This window comes from Panthera uncia, chromosome B1, assembly GCF_023721935.1.
Source record: "Panthera uncia isolate 11264 chromosome B1, Puncia_PCG_1.0, whole genome shotgun sequence".
In the NCBI taxonomy this organism is placed as follows: domain Eukaryota; kingdom Metazoa; phylum Chordata; class Mammalia; order Carnivora; family Felidae; genus Panthera; species Panthera uncia.
This window is the reverse complement of record NC_064811.1, coordinates 159,662,733-159,683,203: the sequence shown is the minus strand read 5'-3', so window position 1 is coordinate 159,683,203 and position 20,471 is coordinate 159,662,733. Positions and strand designations below refer to the sequence as shown.

The 20,471-nt window shown below is 38.6% G+C and overlaps 1 protein-coding gene across 1 annotated transcript in view; it reads left to right on the top strand.

The window, feature by feature from the left end:
- Positions 1-20,471, top strand: part of ZMAT4 (zinc finger matrin-type 4) — a 248,482-nt gene that overhangs the window by 173,806 nt on the left and 54,205 nt on the right. The gene's annotated exons all lie outside the window — the stretch shown is intronic.

Below are 20,471 nucleotides of genomic sequence, written 5' to 3'. Positions count from 1 at the left end.
CTAAAACCTTATGTGTAGCTTCAAATGCTAGTTGCTGAGTAAAGTTAGGTTCTTTTTCAACTCAGTAACTCATGATTTTTATTCCTATCTCCATTTTTGTTTATTTATTTTTTTATTTTAGAATTGTTTTAGATTTACAGAAGAATTGTGAACCTAGTAGAGAGAGTTTTCGTATACACCACACCTATTTTTTCCTATTATCAACATCTTATTTTGTATAATACATTTGTCACAGTTTGTGAATCAATATTGATACATTATTATTAACAAAAGTCCACAATTTATTCAGATTTCTTTCATTTTTACTGAGTATACTTTTTCTGTTCCAGAATCCTGTATTCCATTATAATTATTAATCATGTCTCCTTAGGCTCCTTTCAGCTGGGACAGTTTCTTACTACTTCTCTTATTTTTCATGATCTTGGCAGTTTTGAGGAAATTGGTCAGATTTTTGGAGAATACCTCTTGATTGGTGTTATCATCATAATTCAACTGGGGTTATAGGTTTTTGAGGCAAATACCATGATAATAAAGTGCCATTCTTTATCACATCATATTAAGTGCACATAATATAAATATGATTTACAGTTGTTAATGTTAATCTTGATACCTGCTAATGATGCTGCTGCTAATATTGCACTCTTTGGAAGGAAGTCATTATGCAGAGCCCACACTGGAGGAGTAGAGAATTCTCCTCCAAGGACTCATGAATGGAATATCTATGCAAATAAATTGGAATTCTTCTGCAGGAAAGATTTGTCTCTTCTTCCTTGTTTATCCAAACATTTATTCATATTATTTATTTATAAACTGGTAGATATATTTATTTTTACTTTTGACTATAATCCAATTCTACTCTATTTTGTTGCTCAAATTGTTCTAGATTTCATCATGTTAAGGGCTCTTTTAGTTAGCTCCTATGTCTCTTTCACATACTTATATATTGCTGGGAGTTTTATTGCATCTATTTATTTTGTTGTTGTTTATTTGTTTATTTTGTTTTGTTTACACCTCCTTACTTGCTGGCATAACAAGATGCGTGAGGCTTATCTTTTAAATTTCCTACCTTGGTCCTAGTATCAGTGTTAGTGTTTTCTGGAAGGTGTTCTGATTTGGGGGGTGTTTGTTTATTTCTTTGTTTCTTTGTTTGTTTTAGGAGAATGACATTAGAAAACAAGATCCTAAGATCTGGTGCTAGGTTTCTTGTTTACTTTGATTTTAACCTTTTATTCTATCTAATCAATTTTTTTCTCTCCAAATGTTTTTCTTTCTTTCTTTTTTTCTTTTTTCTAAATTCCACCTATGCCCTTTAGTGCATCATTCCTCTACATGGTCTCTCTCTTCAATCTAGTTCCCATTTGGCAGCCAGAGAGACTTTTATAAAATACAAATCTCATTACGATATTACCCTACTTAAAAACCTTCATAAGCTCAGCAGTGCCCTCAGGAGAAAGTTTAAACTTAACATTGTTGGAAAGAATTTTGGGATCTGGTTGCTGTTTTCCTCTCCAACTTCACCTCTAAAAACTCTCAACCTCAGTTTATACTGAAACAATACTAAAATAATTTTAGTTACTTATAAGCCTTGCACAGTTTTATTCCTGGAACACTGTCCTTACTCATCTCTTTTTGCAAAAATAGACACACACACACACACACACACACACACACACACTTCCTTGTTTAGATTCTTCCTCAACTTTCAGATCTCTCCTTAGATGATTGTCTTCTAGGAAGCTTTTTCTAAAATGCATCCAGGCTGGGCTCCCTAACTGCTTTCTCCCACAGGGAGAACCAATACCTGGGTTTCTTGCTGCAGCTTCATCACAGTTTTTGACAGTCACCTTTTCACGTGTCTCTTCTCTCCAGACAGAAAGTTATGTAATGGTAGGGACTTTGTACATTTGTTTCATCACTGTATTATTAACACAACCAAATGTCTATCACTTCATATACACTAAAGAAGCATTTGTTTAGTGAATCAATAAGTGACTCATGAGGGTTTTCCTCTCGTGCTGCTCTCAAGGATATAGTGGTCGCTGATGTATTTCCAAAGGAATATGGTTGGTCAAGTGTTAGGTGTATATGAATTTTTGTAGGCAGAGTATCCCTTAGTATGTGAGACATCTCCTCCATAATGGAAAGATGTGAACAGTTAATGCAACCAGTCTATTGTTACTCATAATAAGGCAGAATTTCTGGCTTTCTTTGTTATTCATTTCCAAATACAAACAGAAGGCAGAGTGCAGCTTCTGGGCTGCTTGAGATCAGTTCTAATCTAGTGTGTGGGCATGTGCTTGGTTAAACAGACTGGGAAACCAGCCATGGAGAAATGAACAGGAATTCTAAAGCTGCCAAGAAATTTATACCTGCACCTCATGGCTTAGAATAGAACATGGTCTCAAAGATATTTTCAGATAAGTTCCGAAACTTCTACACTTTCACCCTGACAGGTACACACTCACAAAGACTCTAACAAAAGAACAAACAGATACAGTTTGCCATTGCTCCTCCCACAGAAAACTTTGGTATCTTTTAAATATGTTTCCTTAGGAAACTAGGACAATCATTTTGCTCTCATAAAATATGGCTTGAATGTGAGCTTTCCAGAGCTACTCGAATGGAAAGGATCTCTACTCCTTCTGAACATATGCACAGCAATGCTCTTCCTCTAAATCTGATAGTATATTACAGGTGTTCCTTTCAACCCTCTTCTCTTAATTTAGATCTCCCTTCAATGGCAAAATGGAGAGAATATTAATAGCCCTCCACTAACAGATAGTTTTTCCAGCAGAAAGCCTATACCTGCCAAACTTTGCCAAGCTTTTCTCATGAAGGAGATCATGCTGTGCATCACATTTGGAAGGAAAGTCTTTCACCTTGGTTTTAAGTGGAGTTAACTAGATGTACTTGTCTTAAAGGGACTACTCTGTATGGTCAATTGAGGAAGACAGAACAGGTGAATACACTAAAGTATTTGGTTTCTTTAGTCTCCTAGAAGCCAGGTTGATTGTGTATCTGTACTGTCCCTCTTGGCCATGCTGATTAAGATGACGGTTTAATTTTTTTTCTCCTACTCTTTATCTTTGAGAACCTAGGAAAATTATTTTGTCAGTACTGTATATTACTTAATGTTCATCCATTAGAAACAGTGGACCATGTGGTGCAGGTATGACCTTTTTTTTAGTCACTAGGGTTGACAGAAAAAATATAGGATGGTCGGTTAAATCTGAATTTCATATAACCAAATATTTTTAATATAAATATACAAGTATGTAATATCTGGGACATTTTTATACTAAAAAATTATATTTTGTTTATCCAGAATTCAAATTTAACCAAGCATACTGCTTTTTTACTAGCTTAATGTTATGCCTAATCCTTCAGGCCAAAATATCTTTAAAAGTTTGAATTTCAATCAAAGAATAAAGGACTATTTTAGAAGAGGAAAATGGGTTCACTGCAATTCTACAACAACAGTTTTGGCATCTTGGGATCTCAAAATTTTCAAAGTCATTTTGAAGAAAAAAGTAAAGTTACCAACACTGTTCTTTTAAATAATTCATTTCTGTGCAAATTATTAGGGGGTTTAAAGTATATAAACATTTCTGAGCTTTTACTACATTCCTATTCCTCTAACAAGATTTGAAAAATGACCTAAGCAAAATAAATGTATATGTTTTTCCACATCAAATTTACTTCTTTTCCATTAAATTGTGACATCAAAGCCTTGCCATCTCCTCTTTTCTTTTGAAGGGTGTCAATGTCAATTTTGACCGTTACTAACCTTTGCTTTTTTTCAGATAGATTATTTTATCTGCCATATAAACACAGAGCTCCAGAGATATTGGAAATATTTAACACATTTACAGAGTGATTCTTATTGGGACTGAGCTAACGTTAGCCATTCTCTTAAATATTTAAAAAGTTTGATTTGAAAAGTTTATGAATTCTTAAGCAAGTCATGTGTATTCTGCTTTGTTTTTGCTGTTACAATATATGCTGTCTTTTTTAAAAAGTGAATTAAGTTAATAAAAGCTTGTTTTTTTTTTCCAAATAAGAACTCTGCAGAAGTACCAAGAAAAGCCTCTGATATATCTTTAAAATTACTTGGCAACAAACCAAGCCTAGATATAAAAAGAAAAAATGCTTTTGTGAGTTGTTTATTAGCAGGAATGGACTGTTCCATCTTTGTGATAAGATCCATACAAACAAGAAGCAGCTCTTAGAATAAAGATGCTTCCTCCATGCAATCAAGGTAGAGTGATTGTTGGAAAACTTCATAACTGTGCCTCTTCAAGTATCACTTAATATGTGCACATATTGAATTCTGCTGAGCCACCCTCCTAGCCTTCATAGGCTCTATAAAGTTTTCCACCAACATTAAGATGTGTATGAGGGAGGGGCACTTGGGTGGCTCAGTTGGTTAAGCGTCCAGCTCTTGATTTCAGCTCAGGTCATGATCTCATGGTTCATGGGATGGAGCCCTATGTTGGGCTTCACACTGGCAGCACAGAGCCTACTTGGGATTCTCTCTCTTCCTTGCTCTCTGCCCTCCCCCACTCACACGCATGTGTGCACACAATCTCTCTCTCTCTCTCTCTCTCAAAATAAATAAATAAACTTTTAAAAAAGATGAGTATAAGGAAAAAACAGAGATCAGAGTAAGGGAATGACTTGTGTTAACTTGTCATTTTTTCTTCTTTGTTTTTAAAACTTCTTCTCACTTGAGTCCTCTCCTTGATCCTTATGTTGTGTAAAAATATGTGTGAATATAATAAAATCCTTTGTTAGTTTGAGATTAGCACTCACCCTGAAAGCTGTGAGGGTTAGACCCAGGGATGCAGATATAGGTAATTTCATCAATGCATGTGTGTGTGTGTGTCTGTCTTCTCTCACTCTTCCCCTCCCCCTCTTTATTTTTGTAGGAAAAGTTTTTTGGGAAAATCCAACTTTACCTTGGTTGAATCATTCTGTCTTTCTATTCCACCTCTGTAGAGGGTCATTAGAAAAATCCCTGTGACCAAGAGAGGGAGAAACTCTGAAGCTCAAGAATCACTGTCCGAGCTGTATCCCTGAATTGGTTTGGTAACCTTACGTAGGTTTGAGGGCTCAGAGCCAGCCTGGGTGCATTTGCCCCAACTGTGTTTGGCCATCTCACAAACTATATCCATTCTTGTTCAAAACCCCATAGGAAACTTTACCAGGGTACAAGTTTGATATCCCTAATTTTTCCATGTAGATCTAAGCAGTCAGAGACCAGAAATAAAGTTAAAGAGATTAGGAAAGGTGAATGCAGGAATCCCCTTTAAAGAGTGATGGGTGCCAGTGTTTCTCCATGCTTTTGTCCATGGCATGAATCACTACGGCATTCAGGCTTTGCTCAGCTTAAGAAGCAGGAAGCCCAGGCCCCACTGTCATAGTGCTGGATGCTGGATGGCAGTAGGGGTTGCCCTGTTGTCTGCCAACACAGCATGCCAAAGGAGGAGAGGGAACTTACTGCCACTGGCAGTAATTCCATTATTATATAATGACTTAACAGTTACGTATTAGACTTGTCACAACTATGTAATAGACTGAACCCTTAAAAGGTTTTCTTTTGCATTTAATCTTTATTATGTGCCTTCTATTTATTATCATTTGTATTCCTCCAAATATGAACCTTCTACATTTACTCAGTGCTTCCCTGTTTAATAGAAATCCAAACAGTGTATATATTCATTGCGGACCCTCTTGTTGATGCAAATTTTCTCCAAAGCACCAGAAGCTTTTTCGGAGGCCTTGACATCCAGGCACAGCCTGAGAAATGCAGAAATGAGAAGTGGGTGAAGTTTGACTTTAATGCTCTGATTTGATTCTCTGATGCTTTCTCTGCCCTCGCAGAACCTCTCCTACAGTACCTCTCTTTCTGCTCCCCATACTTCTAACTCTCCCCACATTGTTCCTGATAACACATGTATTCTCTTGTCGGTAGGCAATAAGTTGTACTGCCAAACAGACTCTCAGTGGATTTCCTCCTACGAGAGGTGCTTTTTTGCCCTTACTTCAGCTGTACAATGAAAGGCTATCTCCTATTCTTCTCTCTCTCTCCTTCTTTCTCTGTCCCTCCGTCACTCACACTGTCTCTCTCAAAGAAATAAATAAACTTAAAAATCTATAAAAAGAAGGGACACCTGGGTGGCTCAGTCAGTTAAGTGCCCAACTCAGCTTTGGCTCAGGTCATGATCTCATGGTTTCATGAGTTCAAGCCCCACGTCGGGGTCTGTGGCTAACAGTGAGGAACCTCCTTGGGATTCTCTCTCTTTCTCTCTCTCTCTCTCTGTCTGTCTCTCTGCCCCTTCCCTACTCATACTGTCTCTGTCTCCCTCAAATAAATAAATAAACTTTAAAAAAATTTAAGACTATCTCCCATTCAATGAGTATTTGTGGTTTTTGTTGTTGTTGCTGTCATTGATGTGAACATCTTCCCAGCACCCCCTAAACTGTGACATCCCTAAACTACTCCACACACAGACCTCCCAGGGACTGGTACACAGTGTCATGGTGGGGCTGGAAAGAAAGGACCCCCCCCCCCCACAATATGATGGCGATGTGAGTAGCTCAGGCATTCTCACAAGGAGCCATTTGCCCACGATGCTGTCATGGCCTGGACTGTCTTGGTGGCTATTTCTGTATACAGCTTCTACTGCAGCAAGTGACCCACCTAACAATTATTTTAATGTGGCAATTAGGGGATTTATTAAAATTTTATTTTAATAATTCTCTTATTGAGTCTATTAATCTCTCTCTTTTTGGGGAGACAGGGGGTGGTGGGTGCATAACCTTCAGGAATTGCATGTTAACACCTTTTTAAAGTTTTTTTTATCCAGACCTTGGGTGATATGGAGACTTCTATGTAGAAGTCACACATTTACTGGTACTGTCAGCCTCATTGTCATTAATTCTGATTTGGCATTCAGCAATTCCCATGATAACTGTTGACTTTTATTGTCTCTCTAAAATTGGTTCCATTCTGAGAATAATCTGAAACTAATTTCATGTTATTTTATTTTGGTGATATTACTGTGGCGCTCTCTCCCAGCCCTTCTCTGATACTTGCAATTTGGCTGAGAAATGTAGTTTCAAGACAGAGAAGGCATTTCACGAGTTCTGTACACCCTCATGGGGATTGCAGAGTTGTCTTTTTTGTTTTTAAATCTATTTCATTATTTTTTATATTTGAGACTCAGACTGTCTTCCTCTTTTTGGAACCTTTGAAGGAGGTTATTTTTTCAGGAACTACACATTGAAGCTGCAGCTACAGAAGCAATTACTTTTTAAGGATACGTAGCTCTGAGTTTGGCAGCTCTCAGATCACAAAAAGGTACTGTGACTCCCTCTGGAGGGAGGTGTTTGTTAAAAAGATGAAAGGTTTTCATTAAAAAACTTGGCAATTGTAGCTTATGAATTCGGTGAAATTAAAATTGATCTCGGGGCCCCAGTCCCTCATAAAAAGATTCCTCAGTGCCCCAAATGTACCCGTTAGGCTGCTACTTGATTGTCTGAGACACAGACTCTTCCCTGCCCATTGATCCATTGTCAGTGGTTCCTCATTGGTACCGTAAGCTCCACGATTTAATTATGAGCTCCTCTGGGCTGTGCCACTTGCAATCGCCCTCTGTTCTTCTCTTACAGCCCAAGAAGCTTTAGCAGGCACAGCAAATTATCCTCCTTTTCTAAGGTGCTGTTTATTTTCCTGAAAGAATAATAGAAGGCAGCCAAAGAAATATGAAGGCATTTAAAGCTGACCTTCCGAACACCAAAAAAACCCCTAAATGAACAGCTACTGGAAGGCAATTTTGATGGTGTTTGTCAGAATAAGTTGAGCAGTGGCTTAAAATAAAAAAAATGAAGGATATGTGCGGGACTCAAGGCAACTGTTTGACTTTGTGTCAGAGACGCTGGTTTTTCCCAAACTGAAAGCTTTTGTGCCCCTGCTACTTGGTGGGGTTGGTTTTTCAAGTGCAATCAGTTCTGTGAGTGCAAACATATTTCTCAAGAAGAAAAGGCGCACAGAAGGTGTGTGCATGTTTGCACACCTGAATTTCTACTAATGAATTTTATGTTCATTAAATCAAAATGCAATGGCATATTGAGAAGTGTGAATAATCATAGGTTCTTGGCACCTGGGTGGCTCAGTCGATTAAGCATCTGACTTCTGCTCGGGTCATGATCTCACAGTTCGTGGGTTTAAGCCCTGCATTGGATTCTGTGCTGACAGCTCGGAGCCTGGAGCCTGGAGCCTGCTTTGGATTCTGTGTGTCCCTTTCTCTCTGCCCTCCTCCACTCATTCTCTCTCTCTCTCAAAAATAAATACACATTAAAAACAATAATAATCATAGGCTCTTTTGGAAGTTTCCCCAATTTTGATTGCAGAATATGTCAATTCTGCACAACACATCTTACAGCAGTCAGCCAAGAAGCTTACTCAAATGTCTGTAACCTTTAGAAAAGGGCCTGAACCACTGACATTTTTTCTGGAAGGCAATGATGATGGGGTCCCCAAAATGTTTCAGAATATAGTCTTTCCTCCTCAAACTTTTTGTTAATTAAATTACAGTTTATTTGACTTCATAAGAAGCTCTCCTTTGAAAACATTGCTTTTCAGAACATATGCATAAAGGCTAGGTCATGAGTCACTTGGTCTACAATAGTAAATATTTTCAGGCATCTTTTCATGGCCATGACACCAAAGTTAATGAGGAGGTCACTGAAGATTCAGAGTGATTTTTCAAGGCCACAGCATTAGTAAATGATACAAGAATGCAAACCCAGGACTTTCAACTTGAATTCTGGTGCTTTTTCGGGAATATTGCAGCCACTGTTTCAATGGAAATTCCTTTAAATAAATATTTAGTGAACCTCTACTACCAGGGAATGGGATTTTGGTTGCTTGGTCAGAGGACAGGATATGTTGGGACATAAGTCAGCCTGGGTGCTAGGCTGAAGTATGTGTGGTAGGGTAGAGGTGTTCTTTAAAGAGAAAGAGGTCACAGAGAGCAGAGGAGGCAGCAGGGGAAGAGAGGGCACAGAATAAGATGGAAGGAAGCGGTAACAAATTTTACCTAGTCATTCTTACCATTTGTGTTTAGGTCCCCAGAGAAAGTAATGATCAAGCTTTATAGAAAATCACTTCCCAAGCCAAGTTGGTTCCTTGGTGAAGGGGGCCTCTCAGTATTCATACAAATGCAAATGCTTTGTACAGCATTTCCATTTGGGAGAGAAAACCTAGGAACACTATCTGTTGTTCATGTGATGTTGGAGAATTGAGTTGTATGAGTGGCTGAGCAGTTTACACGTGGACCGCTGGGAAGTTGCTGCCCTTGTCTTTGAGAAGATCATCCACCATCTAGATGGGGAGACAGAATCGAAACATATGACTGGACTCTAAAAATATCACTAGAAACCCTCTATAAATGTATGCAGATTAATATACTGCAAATGATGCGCAAGGCGCCGAAGGGATGTGGGGAACGGACTCCTCAGAATCTGTAAGAAGTTAGATTGCAAAATAAATCATGCATTAATATTTTCCCATAACTGTGTGGATGGCTCCATTCCTTAGGAGCTTTTACGCATAAGTTAATCGTGTGAGATTATTGATGTTTGAGTTGTTTTTTGTAAAGTTATCAGAAGGTATTAGGAATGCAAAGAAGGCAATTGAGCTTAAGATCACTGTGCTGAATGATTCCCCTGGAAAGGAAACCTTTAGCTGCAAACAGTGCACTTTTCCTGCCCTACTCCTTGCATACAGAATGAGAACTTCTAGAGCTTCTTAATTACATGTAGACTGACTGCTTGATGCATTACATTATTGCTTTGGCTTACTTTTAAATTTCTGGGTGAAATTAAGGATGTGGAAATAATCTTTCTCTAGGATTGGTGTTATTAAGAGTGTTTCTGGGCTGTGAAAGATAATTTCTTAGAGGTGACAGAAAATAGAAGATATTTCTCCCCAGCTCTTTAAAGGGGTAAACCTGGGGTAAATGCAAGTTTATTTACACAGTTCTTAGCTGCATAGAGGAAGGAAGCTCTTTTGTTTGTCTAAACCTATCGGGTCTTTTCCATGTACTTCTAATTATTGTTGGCCAAAAAGAAATTAACTTTATTCAGTCCAGTGGCATTTAAAGCATAGTTGTATCTGATATTTGAACAGCCTTTAGATAACACTCCACTTATACGGTATTTGTTCCGACCCCTCCTTTTACCCCTGTCTACAGCAGAAAATCATTCTAGCCAAATAATTTTATAGATTTTTTTTTCAAAAGCCATGTTATTTTCTCTCAGGCTTATTACCAATTGATAATGTAAAAAGAGTACTAACATAGAAATAAGAAGATAATAAAAGAGAACAATATATCATTATGGTGGGTTGAATAGTCCCCAAAGACATGTCCACCTATAACCTCAGACCTTTGACCTTATTTGGAATAAGGGTCTTTGCAGATGTAGTTTACAGTATAAGCTCAAAGTGAGATTATCTTCGATTAATGGGCACTAAATCCAGTAATGAAAGTCTTGTAAGAGACAGAAGAAAACAACCCAGAAACACATAGAAGAAAGCCATTTGAAGATAAGAGATAAGACAAAGATTGAAATTATGTATTCCACAAAACAAAGAATGCCAGGAGCCACCAGGAGCCACTAGAAGTTGGAAGAGGCAATGAAAGATTTTCTCTTAGAGCCTCACAGGGAATGGGGCTCTGTCGACACTTTGATTTCTGACTTATAGCCCCCAAACTGCAAGAGAAAAATTTCTGTTGTTTTAAGCCATGCAGTTTGTAGTATTTGTTATAGCAACCTTAGGAAATGAATACAGCCAGAAATGACTTCACCACTATAACCCATAACCCATCAAATGTTTGTCTCCATTCTGTAATTGTCACGTGCACACATATCTGACACAGTAGTGTTATAGTATAGGTTCCAGTAAAAAGGGAAGGACAGCTATTACTTATTGAGCATACTCAGTGTGCCAAACAGAGTGGGCACTTGCTGTCATGGGGCTTCCCTTTTTTTGTTGGGTATGGTTTTCAACCATTTAGTCCTAAGAATCTTCCCCGGGTTGGGAGAGTTGTGTTATAATGGGGAGCAGATTACAATCTGTTGCAGAAGAAATGCAAAGAAAGATAATTAACATTACCCTTTGACATTCAAAATATGTCCAGTAATCCAATGGCCATGAAAGCTAGGCTAATGTCTAAAATCCTTCCATTTTTTTTCTCTATCATTGCCCACAAGTCCACGCCCAAATCTACCCTACTGAGTATATAAAAGGCCAAGCCTGGGCAACTCAATTCAGAGTTCTACTAGGGTACAATATCCCTTCTGCCCCAATAGTGAGACCTTTGTCAGTGAAGCATGATGTGTGCTGACAAAGAGAGAATATAGTGTAGGGAAAAGAACTAGTCAACCACTGGGCAGAAGTATATTAAGTGAGAGTGGTACTTAATGCAGAAAAGGGTTTTCTCTACTTCATTACCACCCCATGGGCCATCTCCATATAAGCCTGGTGCAGTAACATCAAAGTGATTTAGGTATAGTGTAAGCAAGCTAAGAGGCCCTGAAGCTTTCACTTCTCCAAGCTTCCCTTCCTTCACTAGTGGTATATGCAGATCCCAGAAATATTGGCAAGCCTGAGCTTCCAGAAGGGATTGCCAAAATAGGGGCAGAATGCTCTATAGGAAGAGCTTCCAAACAGCTCACCCAGGCAGGAGTAAGTGGTTGTCATTGTCAGAGTCTCAAGATGTCTCCAGTATCTGGGGTTGCTAAAGTGAGTCCAAGTAAGCCAGGAGTGCTACTATGATCTGTCCATGCTCAGAAAGCAGCTAGACCATGAGTTACCCCTGCTACCGCTGCAAATGCCATCAGGGAAATAACCAAATGGCTGAAAGACATCACCTTGAAGGTCAGCATTGCTAAAGGACCCTGAGCCCAGGGACCTCCTCTTGACTATGAGTTTACATGAACCAAAACTTTCTACATACACCCAAATGCTACCTTGAAGGGGTAGTTAGGAAGGCAGGATGACTGAGGAGTAAAAAAACAACAAGAACATTTAAGATCTCATCTTGATATCCCTACCTTAACCACATCTGCAAAGACCCTTATTCCAAACAAGCTCACATTCTGGAATTCTAGGTAGATATATCTTTTGAGGGCTACTTACTATTCAAACCACCATCAATTAGCATGGATAGCATGGATTTCAAAAAATCAACAAAACTCTGTTATTTAGATAATTTCCCTTTTTCTAAACTTTTCCCTGCCTCTCCTCAAGAAATTCTGTGTGCCTGGCCATCTTTTTTTACATCAATTCTTGCATCTAGAAATGAGCTCTGTAGAGCTGGTATTGAAGACATCAAGGATCAAATATTCCACCCCAGGAATTTGCAGCCCTGTCTGTTCAACCACTAAACCCTATCAATAGAATCACAGTAATTCTTGGTTCTACTTAACTAGCTGGACAGGCAGAAGAGATTTCCCTGTGGCCATTTAACTTGGAAAGAAGATGTGAATGGAAATCGAGTCCTGTTACTTATAGGCACAAAATGTCTTCAGGGCAGTATTGACTTAAGAGGTTCAGTTTTTGAATTTGAAGAAGGAGCATTCCTGTTGACCTGAGGAATTAATCATCATCATCTCAAGGTTAGGGTGCCAGCTTAGACTTAGGTTCAGGAAACTTCTAAGGGGTATCTCCCCATTCAGAGCCTCAGATTTGTTTCCCCAAATCTTGCAACATGAAACTCTCTTGAAATGTGACTCCAGGGATGCCTGGGTGGCTCAGTCAGTTAAGCATCCATCTCTTGATTTTGGCTCAGGTCATGATCTCACGGTTCATGAGTTTGAACCCTGCATCAGGTTTTGTGCTGACAGTGCAGAGCCTGCTTGGGATTCTTTCTCTCCCTCTCTCTCCACTCACTCTCTCTCTCTCTCTCTCTGTCTTTCTAAATAAATAAATAAACTTAAAAAAAAGTGACTCCATTCCTCTTTCTCATTTGTGAAATAAGAGATTTGGACTACATGGAACCATTATGCTCCTTTTATATCTGGAAGTTTAAATGACTATGATTTGACTGTCACAACCTATCTCCTTATGCCTCCATTCAAATATGAAACACTGACAGAATAGGCCAGAAAGGGAAATTGAAATTATCTTGCATTATAACTAAGCAGAATTAAACAAATCACTCAACCTTTCTGTTCCATAGTGTCTAATCTATAAAATAATGGCATTGGAATTCAAATTCATAATCCCTATGTGCCTTTCTAGCTCTAACTTTCCACTTTTGATACTGTCTAATGTGATAGCCACTGGCCACATGTAGGGAAAGTAATATACATATGAAAGTAATATAGATTTTTCATTAATGTTTTTATATTAATTATATGTTGAAATGATAGTTTTTGGATATATGAGATAAAATAACATTTATTATTAAAATTAATTTCACCTATTTTGCTGTATATTTTTACTGTGGCTTCTAGAATATTTAAATTACATATGTGGAGCACAATATAATTTCTGTTGTATAGTGCTGTTCTAGATCTATGCAAAACAGTTTTGAGATGAAGGTCTATATGTTCAGAGTTACATACAGTGATCATGTGCTGCCTGTGCTTGTAATTTGCATGTGTATGCATATAACTACCTGCACATATACATATACACAAGGCATCTTTTAAAAAACAATGTTACTGTTGGAGTGCCTTGGTGGCTGAGTGGGTTGAGCATCCAAATCTTGATTTCAGCTCAGGTCTTTATCCCAAGGTCATGGCATCAAGCCCTGCGTCGGGGTCGACACTGAGTGCAGACTCTGCTTGACATTCTCTGTCTCTTTCTCTGCCCCTCTCCCCAAATCAAGCTCTCTTTCTCTCTAAAATAAACAAACGAATAAACAATGTTACTGTAAAAGCATGTTTTATCCCCTTTCTTGGCTATCAGGTGATCTAGTACAACTACCAGTTGGTTATAAACACTCAATTTAGAAAAATAAAGGCTTTGACCTAATACAAGTTATGTATTTATATAGATTACCTTTTTAAACATTACTTAACTTTTGGAAAAAAAATAATACATGCCACTGACAGGTTATTGTTAAGGTATTAAGGAAATGAGAAAAGAAAAAAATTAAAATGAAAAAATAATCAAACTCTATTTTATTTTACTTTGAATTTCATTTTATTTTGAATTTCATTTCATTTTATTTTATTTCATTTTATTTTATAGAGAGCATGAGTGGGGGAGAGGGGCAGAGGGAGAGAGAGAGAATCTTTTTTTTTGACATTTATTACTGACAGAGAGACACAGGCGTGAGCAGGGGAGGGGCAGAGAGAGGGGGATACACAGACTCTGAAGGAGGCTCCAGGCTCCAAGCTGTCAGTCCAGAGCCCGACGTGGGGCTTGAACTCACAAACCACAAGATCATGACCTGAGCCAAAGTCGGACACCCAACCAACTAGCCACCTAGGTGCCCTGGGAGAGAGAGAGAATCTTGAGCATGTTCCACGTTCAGTGTGGAGCTCAACACAGGGCTTGATCTCACAACACTGGGATCATGACCTGAGCTGAAATCCAGAGTCAGATGCTCAACAGACCAAGCTACCCAGGTGCCCCCAAAATGCTTAAGGGTAATAAAATGACCTCATGAACATATCCACAGATACATTCATACAACATGCATGCATTCACAGTGACTGAAGGGCAGTGATGGTATTGTTGCCCTGCTCTGACTCAGTTCCCCGTACCATCTGTGATATATATACCACTGACAGCCCCGTTTCCTCTCTATTCTCCCATCACCAATTATTCCTCACTCCTAAACCTATGTTCTGCTGATAATTTATACTATCCTACAATTACTTACATTCTCAGAAAAAAAAAAGTTTTCATTATTAAATATCATAAGATTAATTTATCATCTCATTCAGTAGCTAAGTACAGCCCACTATAGGCAAAGCACTGTCATAGGCACTCATGGAAATGCAAAGATAAATTAGACTCACATCTTAACCTGTACTTATTATTTTTTTAACATTTGTTTATTTTTGAGAGAAAGGGTGTGAGCAGGAGAGGAGCAGAGAAAGAGGTAGACACAGAATCGGAAGCAAGCTCCAGGTTTTGAATTGTCAGCACAGAGCCCAATGTGGGATTTGAATTGATGAGCAGTGAGACTGTGACCTGAGCCAAAGTTGGATGCCCAACTGACTGAGCCACCCAGGCACCCCAACCTGTACTTATTCTTTAGGGAATACATAAGATTTATGGAATGTCAATCTGTACATATGGTATAGTTTATGACAGGAGTGAGCACAAGATAAATAGTAAGTATCACAATGCCTTTGTTTTAATACTAGGTCTCCTACTGTTTGGTTGTGTGAACTTAGGCAAGTAACTTAAGCTCTTTGAACCTTAGTTTCTTCATCTATAAAATGGAACTGGTACCAGTTATCTCCTACCTAGACTATGTATGAGGTTTAGAGAAGATAATTCATTAAAAGGGGTCAGTTCTAAGCCTGGCAGGTAATCTCCATGAATATGAGCTACTGTTTTTTAATTTTGGATATAACTGTGATATATACACATATGTATATATATCACATACATATGTGTATATATCATATATATATCCCATAATCCCGTAGGCAGGATAGGCATTTGAAGTACAAATAAAAATGCTGGGAATTTTAATTTATTTTTATTTTTTAAATGTTTCTTTTTTTTTAATTTTTGAGAGTGGAGCAGTGGCAGAAAGAGAGAGAGGGGCAGAGGATTTGAAGCAGTCTCTGTGCTAACAGCAGAGAGCCCCATATGGGGCTCAAACTCATGAACTGTGAATCATGACCTGAGCCAAAATCAAGAGATGGACGCTTAACTGACTGAGCCACCCAGGTGCCCTAGGAATTTTTTAGAATAAGTAGCATATTCTTCTGTTTGAAAAATGAAGAAAAGCTTTGTGTACAATGTGGGATTTGGTCCAGGCAAGAGAGAATTTACCTAAATGCAGGTGAGGGTTGGATATTCCAAATGGAGGAACCGACACGAGTGACATGAAACTTTCCCTATGGAACAGTCAGTCATCAAGTGTGTGTTGAAAATAAGATTTCTGAGAGGAAGTACAGAGAATTACATTGGAAAGGAAGACTGAGAGTAAGACTTTCTCAAGTAGACATTATAAACATATTTACACATGATCTTTCATAGAAATGTAATCCTTTTATTTCCATTGTATGGTGTTTCCTTACAACCATATTTAGACTCTAAGTAGTAGTGATTCTGTATAGCATAGATTTGTGTTGGCATTTTCTCTCATGGCTACTTCTTAGTTTTATCCTTTCTAAATCCCAAAGAACCCAGGAACAATATGGACATCCTAGTTTATTAATGTCATTTCCAAATTCCCACCTCTCTGCTCCAAATTAGTAATCAAGTTCCTTTGAGTCTCATGTCATTTAGCTACCAACTTCTAGACTTTCTTGTCACCTCCTCCAGCAATCCCCTTTCCATCCAAAATTTCATGCCCGAACCATAGCTTTCTAAACTTTAATTCTCCTATAACTGTTCTGCATGTGGTCTTGTCACGTCACAGATGAGAGGGCTGGGTCCTAGCTCCACCATTTATTAGTCATATGATCTTGGATGATTTGCTTAACTTCTCTGAACTCATAACAGCAATAAGCATAGTACATACTTAATAGTTATTATGAAATAAAATGATGTGTATGAAATCCTTAGCATCATAGTTGGTGCATAATGAACCTTCCAAAAATTGTGCTATTCAGTGTTATGACCTTTGTCCTTTAATCCATATACTATCATCTTAACAAGTCTTTCCTATCTTCATTTCCTTTCTTATTTAGCCTAGATGTGGACATATCTCCTAGTCTTTAGTACATCTCTAATTATACCCTGGGGTCCCTTGCCCTTTTGTATTTACACCTCCTCAGACAGGCTGTAACCTGGAGCCATCCAGTGGCCTTCACCTCCTCTGCTATGATCAGGATGTTGAGGCTCCAATGGGAAAAATCACCTAAAACTTGGGCCATGACAAATTAACACACTCCTTCCTTGGCTCCTAAGTCAGACCTCAGTTCTTTTGTGTATACTTACATCATATTTTTTCTCATTCCTTGTGAACAGACAATTCAAGGCTGACAACTTGTTTGAAGTCTTTAGCCTCTACCAAGTTCTCTCTCAGCAGGGGGCTGCCCCAGTCCTACAGAGACAAAATTGAGAACTTCAAGCGGTAAATCCCATGGCCTCCTGCCTCCGCATCTACAGACTTACTTTTACCTCCTTCCCCCATCCTCTCAAAGGATTCGTTCAGAAATAGAGCTATATCAATTACAAAGCCTTATTAACAAACGTATTTGTTGAACACAGAGAGTGCTTATTGCTATGTAAAAATAAAAAAAAAAAAGATGCTTCTCTCACTGCATTTAAAGTCTGAATAAGTAAGCTGAAATAATTCAAATATGTAAAATTAGCTTAGAAAGTATTTAAATCTCACAAGTATAAGATGTTTTAATTATATTCCTTGCTCATACATAGTTGAAAATTTTTAAATGGTAGAAGAAATATAATACAAATGATAAATTGAATTATAGAATTGTTAATAAATGTTAATGAATATTAATTTTAGGAGTGTATATGTCTTTCTGGTCCATGGAGACAGTAAAACAATGAATATTCTGTCTATATATACACACACATGTATGCATACACTTTGTTTATATGTATATGTGAGTGTGTATATGTATGCATATATGTTCTTGTTTGTCCTTTGTTTATCTAAGCATTAGATTCTAATGCTTGACTATGCTGTTAGCATATATCTGATTCTGAAATGTTCTAGTTACATATTGCGGTGATAACATTCTTTGTGTGCTTAATACCCTTGAAAATCTGTCTCTCTGATAGAATATTCCACAGCAATATTCTTAAGAGGAATATGTGTTTCAGATTTTCCAGGACAAACCAAGTTTCAGATATCCTGACCCATTAGTTCTTTGATTGTTGATTGGCTTAACGATCACTTATTGACTGTCTGCTAGACCAGGCACCGTTCAACAGGGAAGGTGGGTACAAATGTAGATAAGAGCAATACAATTTTATAAACAGAATTACTCAGGAAAACTGCAAAGGGAACAAACAATTCAGACGAGGTTATCAGGAAATTGTCACAAGGTCATATGCCTAAACTCTGGTTTGGAAATCTAGTTCATCAACTGAGTAATTCCATAGTTCCTCATTCTATTCTTCTTTTACCGAAATGCAAAAGCCGGTGCATTGTGGCTTCTCCTGTGGAGGGCTTGAGTAAATGGCCAGCAGTAAATGGCTCGCTCCAGCCTACCACCTCTTCTCTGTGCTCTTTCATCCCCTCCGTTGCGCTGCTCACTGCCTGTCCATCCAACACCTCTCATTAGCACCTGCAACTTTGCACCCTCTTCATTTGAAAGGCACACATTTTTTTTTCTCAGTCTGACGCCTGCCTGCCTTGACACCAGCAGGATGAAGATCTGTCCTCTCAGACAATGTGCTAGGTGCAGAGCTCAGTCACAAATAGATCTTTAAACAACCAGCTTACCTTTCCTCACAAGCCCTGTGTATTTCCTGCTGATGACACGGTGGTGGGCAGAGTGACATCTGATGGGACAGGTGGGGCATGTGGAGGAGGCAGGATTGGCAGTTAGCAGGTAAACTTCATCTTGGGAGGCTAGTCTCGGCCCTACACACAGTTGACTTGTATATCCCTGGAGATTTTTTTTTTTTCTGTTTAAGAACTGAAATGTCTTCTAATGCTGCTATTCCTAGAAAGTAGCTACACAAATTCCAACTTTGTCAGAATCTTCATCTTGTTCAACTGGGAACATTTTTATTTCCTATTGGTTTCTGAAATACCACACTTACCTGATTTTCCTCCTCAATAGATGTGCCTTCTAAGGCTCCCTGACTGTCTTCTTCTTGCATATCCAATTCTAGAAATTAAAGTACCCCAGGCCCTTATCCTCACCATTTTCTTTACTCTATCTGTATGTTCTCCCTCAATGCTCTTACCTAGTCCCATGGCTTCAAATATTGTCTTTACAATGATGATTGACAGATTCATTTATCTTACTCTAACCTCTTCCCTGATGTATCCACCTGCCTGTACTATATCTGCATTTGGTGTCTGATAAGTATTTAAACTTAACATGTCTCAGACAAACCAATCACCTCCCTACTGCGGCACTGCCTGTCCTGATTCCCACTTTGTCGCTGTCAGTGGTACCATATCCATGCAGTTACTCATGCTAAAAACCTTGATAAAAGTAATTGCTGGTTCTTTTCTTTTTCCCCAAATCCCATATTTCATCCATCCATAAATTCAGGATTCTCTATTCCAAAATATATACCCATAATCTGGCCATGTTTTTTCTTAAAATTTTTAATGTTTATTTATTTTGATAGAGACCATGAGTTGCAGGGGTTGCAGAGAGAGAGAAGGGGAGAGAGAAAATCTCAAGCAGGCTCTGTGCTGTCAGTGCAGGGTCAGATGTGGGGCTCGATCTCACGAGCTGTGAGACCATGACCTGAGCTGAAACCAAGAGTCAGATGCTTAACTGACTGAGTCACCCAGGTGCCCCTAATCTGGCTATAAACCACGACCACCCTAGTTTAAGCTATTTTAACTCTCCCTGACCACAGCCACAACCCCCATGTTCTTCCTATCCTGCAGGACAGGGTTGTATTTCTAAAGCATAAATTATTAAGCACCCCTGCTAAAACATCTCCAATGACTTTCCATTGTAACTGGATAAAATCCTATAAGGCCCATATGATCGGGAACCTGCCTTCCCCTGCCTCAACTCTCTCCCTTGTTCACTATTCTCCAGCTGCTGATTTTTTGCACACTGGATACATCAAGCTTGTTTCATTCTCAGAGCTTTGTATTTGTTGTTCCTAACTGCTTGGAATTCTGTTCCCCAGATCTCTTCATGGTTGTCCCCTTCTCATTATGCACACTGAACTCAAATGTCATTTTCAGAGATGTTTCTCAATACTCTGGGAAAGGCAGCTCCTGCTCTATTATGCTCTGCTGTGTTACTGTATTTCAACTTCTTCAGAGTACTTGGCAGTATCTGGAATTATCTTATTTTTTCTCACATGTTCACTATCTGTTTCTGTCTACCAGAGTATGAGCTCTTTGTGCCAACGACTCTGTCCATATCTTCATGGCCACATCCTCAGTGACTGGGTCAGTGCCTGGCCAGAGGATATACACAGTCACTATTTGTTGATTAACTGATTAACCACTAGGTTCGACCAGCTCTTACTGCTTTGCATCTTCAGCAACTAGATGAAAAAATGGAAGTTCCCTTCATAGGTGAGAATCTCATTTCTGTCATCCAGTCCCTTTAGTTCAGTCCCTGAGTCAAGTAGGAAGAGAATG